Source organism: Myxocyprinus asiaticus, chromosome 49 (assembly GCF_019703515.2).
Source record: "Myxocyprinus asiaticus isolate MX2 ecotype Aquarium Trade chromosome 49, UBuf_Myxa_2, whole genome shotgun sequence".
In the NCBI taxonomy this organism is placed as follows: Eukaryota; Metazoa; Chordata; class Actinopteri; order Cypriniformes; family Catostomidae; genus Myxocyprinus; species Myxocyprinus asiaticus.
This window is the reverse complement of record NC_059392.1, coordinates 22,111,133-22,124,967: the sequence shown is the minus strand read 5'-3', so window position 1 is coordinate 22,124,967 and position 13,835 is coordinate 22,111,133. Positions and strand designations below refer to the sequence as shown.

Genomic DNA, 13,835 nt, shown 5'->3' with positions numbered 1-13,835 from the left:
ACGCACTACATCATTTCCAATTAAGTCATCTGATCGAGGAAAGCTAACGTGTTTTTTTAGCCAGTGAACATTGTGCTTCGTGTGGATTATCTAATGATCTATGCATCCGATTGCGTTGTGTGTGGGCTCGTATTAACAGGAATCCCATCTTCTAAGTAATGGTATGAGTAATGTTATGTTCTGTTTATTTTTTGTGAAGTTATAAGCGAAAACATGGCTTATAAGCAACACCTGTTTACATGTAACATGTATGTCAAAGACATATACTTAGCTATTACTCGCTATATTTTTGTCTGTGAGTAAAATAAATAGGCTAGTTGTATTCTACTCTTTGAGAGCTTTCCTACGACATACACTACCATTCAAAACTTTTGAAACACTTGACTGAAATATTTCTCATGATCTTAAAAATATTTTGATCTGAAGGCGTATGCTTAAATGTTTGAAATTAGTTTTGTGAACAAAAATATAATTGTGCCAACATATTAATTTATTTAATTACAAAACTAAAATTTTATTTAAAAAAAAAAGTTTTTGAAATGGATGACTTGGACCGAATAATTAAGAAAAGCAGCCAATAAATGCCCAGCATATAGATGGGAACTCATTCAATACTGTTTAAAAAGCATCCCAGGGTGATTCCTCAAGAAGTTGGTTGAGAAAATGTCAAGAGTACATGTCTGCAAATTCTAGACAAAGTGTGGCCACTTTGAAGATTCTAAAATATAACACAGTTTTGATTTATTTTGGATTTTGTTTAGTCACAACATAATTCCCATATTTCCATTTCTATTATTCCATAGTTGTGATGACTTTACTATTATTCTAAAATGTGGAGAAAAAAAATAAAAAAATAAAGAATGAGTAAGTGACCCTAAACTTTTGAACGGTAGTGTATGCTATTTGATCCGTTTGAACTTTTTACCGATTACAATAATATGTAAAAAGCAAAATGTTTAATAAATTATCACAACAAAACACTTCTGATTTGTCTGAAAATTTCAAAGCACTTGTTCAGTTTTGGTCATAATGTCTATAATGCATTGTAAAGTAGAGCTTCTAAGCTTTAAAACAATATCTATTTTGTGTTGGTCAAGACTGTAGTTATCAATATTTTGATAATTATTTTTTTCTCGACGGACCCGGGCCAATCCAAGCCTAAAGGGCTAAACCATCATTATTTTAGCAATTCTATCTGGTTTCACTAGTGCGGCAGAAATTAAACAATTCACCTTTAAAAATAGAGGCTCCACAATGTAATACAGCAAAAGTGTGACAAAAAGAATGATTACACACTCAAGCCAAAGAAGTCAATAAACGTTAAATTGATGTGCTCTGAAAGTTTGATGTTCCCATTAGAGGCTTGTTTACGCATTAGTATGTAGAGTGGAAGAAACGATTTTTCAATTGATTTGGATTCAGTTTGTGTAATCCTCGGAGGAGTTTACCTACATCAGTCCGTTTACCGATGCTTTCACAGGTGCCTGCTGCTTATTCTACCATAGTCGATACTTTAAACTCCAAACTTTGGAGACACACATAAGAACGAATACGTTTATGGATCAAGTGGTCTAATTATCTCTAAGGTTTGTCCGCTATCTGTTCCATCACAGTAGTCTTATGTGAAATAGAAAGCTATTAAATTGGTAACGGCTGCTTTGTAGGGTGTATGTGTAGGGTGTTCTCAATGCCTTATAATACACCTTATAAATCAGTTGTATTTTCTCTATATCTAATCTCTGGTTCTATTCATTAACATAAGTAAATATATTAGGTATTGTGACTTAATGAACAATATTTTTTTACAGTGTTTACATCATAGAAAATATTTCCAACCAATTACAACCTAAAAAAAAAAAAAAAGTGTGTATATTAATACATTAGTGTAACAATTATGATATGGGAGAAATAAAAAATAAAAAACATCCCCCTCGTGCCACCAAAACAGTGCCAACCTTCTCACCACAACTGTACAGAGCGGTTATCTGAGTTACCGTAGACTTTGTCAGTTCAAACCAGTCTGGCCATTCTCGGTTGACCTCTCTCATCAACAAGGCATTTCCGTTTGTTTTTGGCACCATTCGGAGTAAATTCTAGAAACTGTTGTGTGTGAAAATCCCAGGAGATCAGCAGTTACAGAAATACTCAAACCAGCCCATCTGGCACCAACAATCAATGTTGATGAGGGAGGTCAACAGAGAATGGCCAGACTGGTTCGAACTGAAAAAATCTACAGTAACATGGATACCGCTCTGTACAATTGTGGTGAGAAGAATCGCATCTCAAAATCAGCCATGATGGCGCTGTTTTGGCAGTACAAGGGGGACCTACGCAACATTAGGCAGGTGGATTTAATGTTGTGGCTGATCGGTGTGTATATATATATATATATATATATATATATATATATATATATATATATATATATATATATATATATATATACACACACACTATATACTCTATTATTTTATTTTTATTTATTTTTTATCCATCATATACACTCACTGGCCACTTTATTAGGTACACCTGTACATCTTATTCATGCAATTATCTAATCAGCCAATCATCTGGCAGCAGTGAATTGTATAAAATCACGTAGATATGGGTCAGGAGCTTCAGTTACTGTTCACATCAACCATCAGAATGGGGAAAAATGTGATCTCAGTGATTCAGACCATGGCATAATTGTTGGTGCCAGATGGGTTGGTTTGAGTGTTTCTGTAACTGCTGATCTCCTGGGAATTTCATGTTAATGACAGAGGTCAGAGGAGAATGGCCAGACTGGTTCAAGCTGACAAGAAGGTGACAGTAACCCAAATAAACAAGTTACAACAGTTCTACCAATAAAAGCATTTCTGAACGTACAACACTTCAAACAATGAGGCGGATGGGCTACAGCAGCAGAAGACCCCTCCGGGTACCACTACTCTCAGCTTAGAACAGTAGTGAGCCTGTGTTTTAATGTGGGCACAGGCTCATTAAAACAAGACAGTAGAGGACAATGTTGGAAAAACATCTGGGTTTCTGCTGAGGCACACAGCAGGCCCACTGTAGCCTCAGTTTTCTGTTCTTGGCTGACAGAAGTGGAACCCAACATGGTCTTCTGCTGTTGTAGCCCATCCGCCTCAAGGTTTGACATGTTGTGCATTCTGAGATGCTATTCTGAACACTACAATTGTACAAACTCTACAGAGGAGTTATCTGAGTTACTGTAGCCTTTCTGTCAGCTCAAACCAGTCTGGCCATTCTTCGTTGACCTCTCTCAACAACAAGACTTGAGGTGTTTTTGTTTTTCGCACCATTCCCTGTACAGTCTAGAGAATGTTGCGTGTGAAAATCCCAGGAGATCAGCAGTTACAGAAATACTCAAACCAGCCCGTCTGGCACCAAAAATCATGCCACATTGAAATCACTGACATCACATTTTAACTGAAAATTAACTGAAGCTCCTGAACCGTATCTGCATGATATTATACATTACACTGCTGCCACACGATTGGCTGATTAGATAAGCTATTAAAAATAAACAGTCATAAGATTTTAAACATCTTGTTTGAAATAAAGCCTGATATGCTAATCCATCTGAAATGCAATCAGTATTCAAGAATTAGACTGAAGCTATCAACATTAAAAACTTTTCAAGTGAATCAGCCAAGGCGAGATGAACTTCAGAGCGCAGCACCATCAAACACACTGAACTGTCTAAAGAAGAACGCAGCTTTGAAATATGCGCTGGCTTTTTAAGAATTTCTGTAAAAGATCTTCTGAAAATAGAGGATATGACTGACTTTGTTTTGTGACTCATATTCTGAAGCGAGCCAGTAAGTAGTCCATTTTGCTGGACTGTTGACATCACACGCAACAATGTTATTTTTTAAATGTTTGTCAAGGTGATATTGTATTGGTAGATAAACTGCCATTATTTAGCAATAATAGTGTACTAATTACATCACAACTGTTAAACAATATTCCCATAACAATTCAATTAAGTAGACGTAATAATTCATGACTCATGCAAATTAAAAGCCGAATGCATATGGAAACAGCACAAATTTACAATTCATAAATGGAACTGTCCAATTGTTTACTGAACTAAATGTGCCTTTGCAAAACTGTGGCAGATCTATGCTACAGTCATGGCAGCAGATGGTACCAAATGAGAACCATATTCAGACAGTGCATCATGGTATTTAGATGGTACTCCAAAGGAATTTTTATAACACCAAGTTATTAACCCTACTTACCCTAACCCTACCATGGAACATATCCAAAAACATGGTATTACCATGGGATATGTAAAAACAACATAGTACTATAATGGTACCATGTCCAAAAAACATGGTATTACCATGGTATATAATAAAATAAAAATAATAATTAAAATAAAAACGTATTATTAAAGGGATAGTTCGCCCTAAAATGAAAATTCAGTCATTGTTTACTTACCCCTGTGTTGTTATAACCCTATATGACTTTCTTTATTTTTCTTAACACAATGGCAGAAATTGTGAAAAAAAGAAAAAATTGTGCTAAATGATATCATACATTAGCAGTTTATGGTGACTACCTCTTCAAGCTTCAAAAGAATGTAAAAGTATAATTCAGAAGTTGTTCCATGAGAGTCATCTGAAAATTTATTTATGAAAGCATATGACAAGATTTGGTGAGAAACAAACCGAAATCGAATGTATTATTTAGTGAAACCATTTGAGGCACTTGACCGACCATTGATCTCCGGTGCACATTCATGATAGGGCAGGAGAGCAAAAGTCCACGCAGCCTCCTCGCAACATGGGGCGTTCAAGTAAAAAAACTTTTTGTTCGTCTAAAAACAGGTCCACCACAGTGATAGTGACAAAAGAACACAACACAGCTGCACAAATACCAGAGAACAGAACTCACTAAACATATCTGACGAGTTTGTAGTTGAAGAATAGATGCGTTTCTATGCCCAGCCATATTTATTAATTTTTTTAACTGGAGTCCCCAATCAAAGAGAGAGATGGAGTTGGCAGGAATGTCTGTCACCTCTTCTCCATTCTGAACCGGTGAGTATTTGTGACAGACCTGAGGGGAGTGAGACCTCTGCAAAAACACCTGGTAGGTGTTACATTCTCTGCTAAAATCAAGTAGTTTTTAACAGGCTCATGAGATGCTGGCTTTAATATACTGTTATGAGAAGGTTTTTGGACTGGTGCCAGTTCACAGTGGACGGAGTTACCTGGCGTGATGCCAAAAATAGAAAACAATCATGAATCATTTTTGGGTGAACTATCCCTTTAAGGTATTACCACGGTAAGTAAAGGGCGGGGAACCCCTGTCTCTTCGGCCTATTGATGTGTTGAACACATTCACTAGCACATGTTTAAATCAAAAGGTAATCATCATCTTCTTAATCATGTGCATTTATTGAGGTTATGTTATAATTATGAATGTCCATTTGCCCTCTGAGGGGTGATTGAGAGTCTGATTTATGTCAGGAATGCAGTAACGGTGCTTGCACATTTAGCCCAGAACCCGGAGAATGAATTAAGATGTAAGTTGTAATTAATTCTTTAAACACTGATCAAAGTAAGAGTTATATTGTGTTTAAGTTTTAGGTCAAGAATGAACCTTCTGTACCCTTTTACCAGAATTTTCTGATTAAAAGGTCTGCAGGCCCCAAACCTGCATGCGTGCGAGCTGTGGTTTATCTGTATGTTTTGTTCTAGCAAAGAAAGTCCAACATTCAGCCTGGGTCTTGATGACATTTAGCATTAAGAATATACAGTCTTTCTTTCTCTTAAGATGCAGTTTTTTCTTTCTCTTTATTTCTCTCCTATAGTCTTTGTCTAAATCCATTACAGGCATTGTTGGAATGATGGGAGCCAGGTGACTGGCACCAAGATTTCTAAAAGGATGGACTAACGATTACCCTTGACCCTTATCAGCTGACCAACTGAGACTTAGTGGTTCCGGATAATCAATGTTATGTCTCTAAATAACATATTTTGCGAAGATCAAAAGTCACCATGTTTGTGTAGTTTCCATAAATATCTGTATGGTTAACCTATCAGAATTCTGTACACCGGTAATGATTATATCAGTTAATCTGCGTATGCCTATAATTACGGATGTTTCATTAATCTATGTTAGTTTGAGGTTAAATCCTCTACACATTTTCTGTTTCTGTCTTCTGCCTTTGGAAATGTGAAGAAATTTATCTTCAGTAAACTCGCTCTCAACTGATTGAAACTCAACTTTGACTCCTGGTCTTCATTGTTCATACTGGTCTCTCAAATGGGTCTTGCTGTATTCCCTTACAGTACCTTGTCCAAACAACATGGTACATATTATCAAGGTAACATGTCCAAAAACATGATATTACCATAGTATAATGGATAAAGCCTTAAAACCTAACAAAATACCTTATTATTAATGTAATACCATGGTACAACTCCAAAAGATATACAGTAGTACATGAAAAAAATGGTATTACCATGGTAAATTTCCTTAAATATGGTAATAACATAGTATATGTATAAAAAAAAAAATAAAAAAACTTGCAAGTGCATGTGAAAAAAACATGGTAATACCATGGTACCAATTCCAAAAAAACATGGCACATGTAAAAAAAAAAGAAAAAAAAAAGAAACGTATTATCATGGTGCACAGCCTTAAACACTGTATTACCATGGTACCACGTCCAAACAACATGGTACATGCAAATAAATAAATAAATAAAAATGATATTGCCATGATACATGTCCTAAAACTGATACCATGGTATCTGTATGTATAAAAAAAAACATAATAATAAATTAGCATGGCACTTCTAAAATGGGTCTGTCCATGGTACCATGTCCAGTGTTTCCCCTAAATGCATTTTGCAGCAGTGCTGCGCTTTCCTTGAGAATATTAATGAGCCTTCCCGTCATCTGTATGTTTTGGAGCGTATTTTGCTCACTTCAAAAGCAGAATGACAGCACTACATGGATCATTTAGCAGCGCGAGTGCAGAGCAGGTGCGGTAATTCGCAAACTGGCCTCAACCGAACAGACTATTTTAAATGCGTTTGTGAACCAGTGAGATGCACGAAACCCATTTGAATCCAGTACAGAATTGTCTGTTGCAAAACTCTTATGGTTCGGTGATGAAACTAGTTTAAAACAAACAGCCCCAACATTCTAAACAGCACTGACAAAGAAAACATAAATTAGAAGGCTTTTCAATTCTCAAATCTCAACACAAAAATGTACCATGGATTTACTGTAGTAACACACTAACTGTATTAACTATGGTAGTTGTGACAGAAAAAGTTTCTAAATGTATTTAGACTACAGTTTTTAATTTAAAAATTCCATAATTCTTTATATAGAAACCATAGTTACTAGTGAGGAGCCATGTGTGGTTTTACCTATGGTTACCATGAACTATTATAAATATCATTGTTAAAACAATGGATATTATGAAAGGACTATGGTACATTTTTATATTTATTATGGAGCAAGCTATCAGTTTTCCATCTTTGTAAATATGTTCTCTTGTAATGCTCTCTGATTGTAGAAAAATGTATGTTTTTGCTTGCCTTCAGAAATTCCAAGAGAAGACTGTAGTTTAATCAGTAGGAGCCTGGTGAAAGGAATCTATAAAGAAAACTTAGTCACACTTCAATTTCGCCATATAAAAATGAGGTGTACATTTTTTTTCCACAGATGTTACTGTTGTTAATATATCATAATTTTCATCTGCATCCCAGCCTCAAAATCAATGCTGTACTGTCAAATGTGCATTTCAATGCACATAACATGTAATATTAATGGTAATTGCATGGTCACATTTTCAATGGCCCTTTGAGGGCACATATCCAGAAACACTGGATTATCATGATACTGTACATGTAAAAAGATGGCATTATCATGGTGCATTTAAAAAAAATAAAAAAATAATGGTAAACCATGGAACATCAAAAAACATATTACCATAGTAAAAAAATAAAAATAATTATATATATATATATATATATATATATATATATATATATATATATATATATATATATATATATATATATATATATATACAGTATTACCATGGTACATTGTGTTACTTTGTATTAATGTGATTCATTAGACAGAAAGAATAGCCAGTGACTGAAGGTTTTCAGTAAGTCCTTCACAGACAGTGAAATGTACCACCCCTCCACCCAGTCTATTTCTTTCCCTAAAGCTGCTAAAGCCAATTATATGATGTCACAATCTAATTAGTGCAGCACTGTGAGCTGTATCTGATGCCTTTTAGGAAACAATAATGGAAGGAAATTATCTAAATTGATTTTTTCTCCAACAAAAGATTTGGGAGGCGATTGTGTGTATCACAATAAAGGTATCATGCTGGAGGTCCACCTCATTATTTGAGGGAATTATGTTGTACCTCAGTAAATTCTAAGCTGGTTTGCTGGTCTTGGTTAGTCTCCTAGCCTAGTCTGTTTTCTGGTTTGAGAGGGGTTTAAGGAACTTTTCAGCCGGTCAGGCTGGGAGATTAGGCTGGTTTAAACTGCAAGAACAACAGCTCAGCAGTAACAGACTATTTTCACTGTAGGCTAAATGGTGTTTTGAATCATATTTCCGGTAGTTCTTCGAAGACAGGCGCATCTGCTCAGCCAACATTCCCTCAAATTCATCTTGTGGGATTGAGTGTCCCACGTTGGGATGTGCATACAGACCCATATTTCTTTTTAGAATAGACCTATTAATAAAAAGTTAAGATCTTTTGTCATTCATGCAATTATAAATATTTTGGAGAATGCTTTGTATTGCACTGTTTATTATGAGATTTAACTTTGCCTACCTGGCTCCTGAAATCAATTCCATAGATTCTGAAAAATTCTGAAATCGAACAGCCCTAGAGCTGATATTAAGTACAACAGCACTATTGCTTTTATACAATTGTTCTACTGTATAAAAGCAACAGGAATTAAGAAGTTATTTTCAAGTAACTTACATTTGAGACATTATATGGTCATTTATTTAGACTATTGTTGCTCCGCAATCTAAAAGAGTTCCAAACGAAGCCAAAGCAGGATCAACTGTGTCGCAACACAGCCTGCAGTACATACTCTGAAAGTATGTGAATTCGAATGCAATTCAATTCACTGGCTAAGTTAGGAACAAAACCCCTAGTGTCGCCTACACTGAACCCTCTTTGTCTTATTTTAATGTAGCACCAGCTGCAGAAGAGCACATGTCTGACAGTTCAGTTAATGGAGTGTGGCACCAGGCGTTAAAGCTGCTTTGCTTTGTCCTAGCTGGGTTTTTGTCAGTAGGGTAAAAGAGAAATGGGCTAATTAAAATGTGGCAAACTGACACACTTTTGGCTCTGCTTCATCAAGCCCTGCATATGAATGAGATGCTAATAAAGGCTGGCAAAACAAATACAGTCACCACACAAAGACTTGAACTACATGGAATGATGCTAATGCATCTTTATCTTTCATTAGCCATACTTTAGGCAGTATTTGGCATCACTGTATAAGTATTTCACTGTATTAGTATCTCTATGGCACAATGCATGGGTTATTGCAGGATTTACACAACAAAAAAGCAAATTAAATATTGTCATACTGTTTACACATAGCTAATATGTGTTTTATGGACATGTAGCAAGAAACTACCATGATGTACTCCGAAGTAACTGGGACTACAACATAAATACCATGGTATATAAATATGGTGATCATTCAGTACTATGGTAAAGTATATGGGTACTAGTTGAACGTACCCATGGATTTTATTTTATTTATTTATTTTTTTGTCAACATGAAGGTATTAGGTTACAATATCTATGAATTTACGAAAGGCATGTTTTGTCCTGTAACTTTTATGCATTGTTTTTATTTCTTCAAATATTTTAAACACATTTTTGCCTTTGTGCCTACAAGGTTGGAGAAGTATCTTTAATGGTAAAAATGCTCAATGTAATCACTCAATTAATATAAGGCCATATTAGCTGAAAGCATAATAATAATAATAATAATAATAATAATAAAATAGTTTTAGATGGCGTAAAGCATGTCACACTATAGGTATTTTAATCTTATATCATCACTTTACCATGGCACAACCATGTATAGTTTTGTTAAGTGTAGTAGTCTCGAGTATAGCTTAATCTTAAAGACTTTTGTGAACTTAAACTGACCTTTGGAAAATACTAAAGCAGTCTGTCATCATACAGCTATTTGGGGGTGGACAGAAGATGTACTGTAAGAGATGTAATTCATTAGTGTAATAAGATTACAAGGAAAGGTTTGATAAGGACCATTGGGGAACATTTTGCCCATAGACAACTTTAAATAAAGTGACCTGGGATGTTTTATGACCTCAGGTTCACAGTTTCAAGTGAAATCTGAAGGACAGGATACAATGAAGAGCTCATTAAAGTAACTTTTTTTATTATCTAGATAAAAATGCCATCTTTTACCAAGATAGCATTAGTCATTTTTTCTTTTATTCACAAAAGTAAAGTGGAGAACAAGCTAAAAACCCCAATCAGGTATGTTTTTATCATTTTAAAAGTTAACCTGTTTGTTACTGACACAATTATGTGGCATGGACTAGTAGAACAGGAATTTATACAATAGCATTACCACATCGGTTATCGCTGATATTGGTGATTTGTTTTATATTTATTAGCATTGGCCCACTGGATATTCTAGTCAGGCAATATTGGATATATAATTGTGCATCCTAAATTCCACAATTTCAAGATGAGCTAAAACTCTGCAGTAGTCTAACTTATTAACTATAATATTAAAAGTCTTATACTTACTGTATATTTCTAATTGTGCAGTGCTTAAATTTACTTGAAATATACACAACCATTGTTGGATTAATAATACCAGCCATTTATCAGATATCACCCATAACATGAAAATATTAACCAGCTTATTATTACTGACCAGATATTTGATATTGGTAAATAACTATTAGTAATGGATCGATATTTGCCAATTAAGAAATATTTATCAGCTTACTAATATCAGCCATAATATATATATACATACATACACAGGGTTTTTCCTGGCTCAAAATGAGGCAGAGGTGGTACCATCCTGATCATGTGCACACATACACTTGTACCATGCCTTCCACTGGCTGAAGCAAACACTTACAAGCAACATATTTTAGTTGTTCTCATAATTAGATGATTGAAGAAAATGACAATTATCAACTTATAGCATATTTAATTAAAAAAGCTAACCTGCATTAAATCAACATTAAATTAATTAAATACAACATAACAGCTAATGTGTTCATTTATAGTTAACAAACAGCAAACTTGATTAACCTCTTAAACCAATAATAAGATCATCTCTGATCTCAGGTATGTGGGTGGGTATGGTGGGAAGGGACGATGTGTAAAGACCAATCGGCCACTGTTTTACAGTTTGGATTGGACTGATCGCTTAGATTGACAGGTCTTGATTTACCATGCGCACAACTGAAACAGTGCTGGATTGTTACTTATTCTGTGTAATTATGTATCTGGTTTATTGTGGCATTTACAAATGTAAGCAGTTCTTAGGTTCAGTAAATCCCTCAGATCACTTGTTTGCAGAGTTTTTTGGACTTTTGATAAAAAAGGCTACCTTGGTTCAAAATGCCATAACTTGCTTTGAGATAACAATAAAGATTTTTGCCCAGATACAGTTGATATGATTGTAGTCATCATGTCATGCATGAATAATGAACACAGAGGATTGACTATGTTATGTTATCAATATAAAAAACAACTCAAACAGGAGCAATTCAAATACAGAATTTTGGGGGCATTTCCGACCCTGCACAACGCTATTTTGAGCCAACGCCTGATTAGCTTGCTTCTGCTCTTGCTCTTGCCTAAGTTCTGCTGGCTCTATGGAGATTTTTTATAGTGGTTTAATTTCACAGCAGTGGCAAACAATGTCAAAGTTTAGGGCAAACATTATCCATGTCATTAATGAAGGCTGGTCAGATAGACTTCGATGCTGTGTGGAGGCTGTGACAAAGAATGTCAAAGAGGGGGAGGGGCTTGTGTGGTCTCGCAGAATTATAACTAAAATGCAGATGTCGGGCACACGTTTAATTGCGAATTGATGCCAAGGGCCAAATTTAAATAAAAACTAAAATATAAATAAAAAAATAAGAAATGACCTGTAAAAAGGGCACTTATCTAGTGAGAGAGGGCGGGTGCTTGAGCACCACTTGGGGTCTATCTGTACACGTGACTGCCTGTATGAGTTTCGTCAATATACAGTATATATATATATATATATATATATATATATATATATACACACACAGTATATACATGGTCCTGGTCCGATGAGTCCCGTTTTCTTTTACATCACATGGACAGCCACGTATGTGTGTGCCTTTTACCTGGGGAAGTGATGGCACCAGGATGCACTGTGGAAAGAGAACAAGGTGGTGGAGGGAGTGTGATGCTCTGGGCCAGTGGTTCTCATCCCTGTTCCTCGAGGCCCCCTGACACTACACATTTTGGATATCTCCCTAATCAAACACACCTGATTCACCTGATTCAGCTCGTTAGTGGAAACTCCAAGACCTCAACTGGGTGTGTCAGAAAAGGGAGATATACAAAATGTGCAGTGCTAGGGGACCTCCAGGAACAGGGTTGAGAACCACTGCTCTTGGCAATGTTTTGCTGGGAAACCCTGGGTCCGGCCATTCATATGGACGTCAATTTGACACGTGCCACCTACCTAAACATCATTGCAGACCAGGTATACTCCTTCATGCCAATGGTATTCTCTGATAGCAGTGGCCTTTTTCAGCCCTGCGCCCTGCCACACTGAACACATTGTTCGGGAATGGTTTGAGGAACATGATAAAGAGTTCAAGGTTTTGCCCTGGCCTCCAGATTCCCCAGATCTCAATCCGATTGAGCATCTTCGGGATGTGCTAGACCAACAAGTCCGATTCATGGCGGCTCCACCTCACAATTTACAGGACTTGAAGGATCTGCTGCTAATGTCTTGGTGCCAGATACTACAGGACACCTGTAGGTGTCCATGCCTCAGTGGGTCGGCACTGTTTTGCCGGCACGTGGAGGACCAACAGCATATTAGTCAGGCGGTTATAATGTTTTGGCTCATCTGTGTATATGGGCCAGGCCAATGAATCAGCCAATAATGGTCCATTTTAAATTATTGTCTTTTGCCAATATACTTCATTTGTGTTACAGTACTAAAATATTCAGACAGCTTTGTCAATGGATAATGCATTTTCCATTGTCATATGCTATATGGAATTTTAAGTAAATACTGTGTAAAATAAGTGTTTATCGAATTTCAGCTTTTTTGTGTACATCTCATTTGCTATGATTAAATTGTTTTATGTTTATATTTCGCCCAACGGCCACCATATTTTCTAGATATTGGTATTAGCCATTAAAAACATAGAAAACCTCTAGTATACCCAAACAAACTCAGGAAATGTGTTACTTTGGGTTAGAGTGTATCAAATTTCCTTCCTAAACCCGAGAACACAGTGCTGCTTCATGCAAGCTTTGAAAATATTCTGAATACAAGAATGGTTCATTATCAGATTCATCAAAACTGTCTAAGCATCACTTGTTTCTTGATGTTGCTCAATGTGGTTTCTCTACTCTAGACTGATCACTGAGGCTGGACCAAGCAGACACAGAGAACTTGGCAGAGGTCCCACAATGCTCTTTGGTTCCAGTGTTAAATTACAGGCAGTCTGGAGGAGATGACAGGAGATGTGAAGAGATAATTGGACATGAATTAAAGATTTCAAGGCTGAGAGAACTGACCTCATATTAAAGGTTCA

General features: G+C 36.0%; 1 protein-coding gene across 1 annotated transcript in view; it reads right to left on the bottom strand.

The window, feature by feature from the left end:
* The window catches only part of LOC127438460 (E3 ubiquitin-protein ligase RNF123-like), a 202,867-nt gene that overhangs the window by 90,478 nt on the left and 98,554 nt on the right, over positions 1-13,835 (bottom strand). The gene's annotated exons all lie outside the window — the stretch shown is intronic.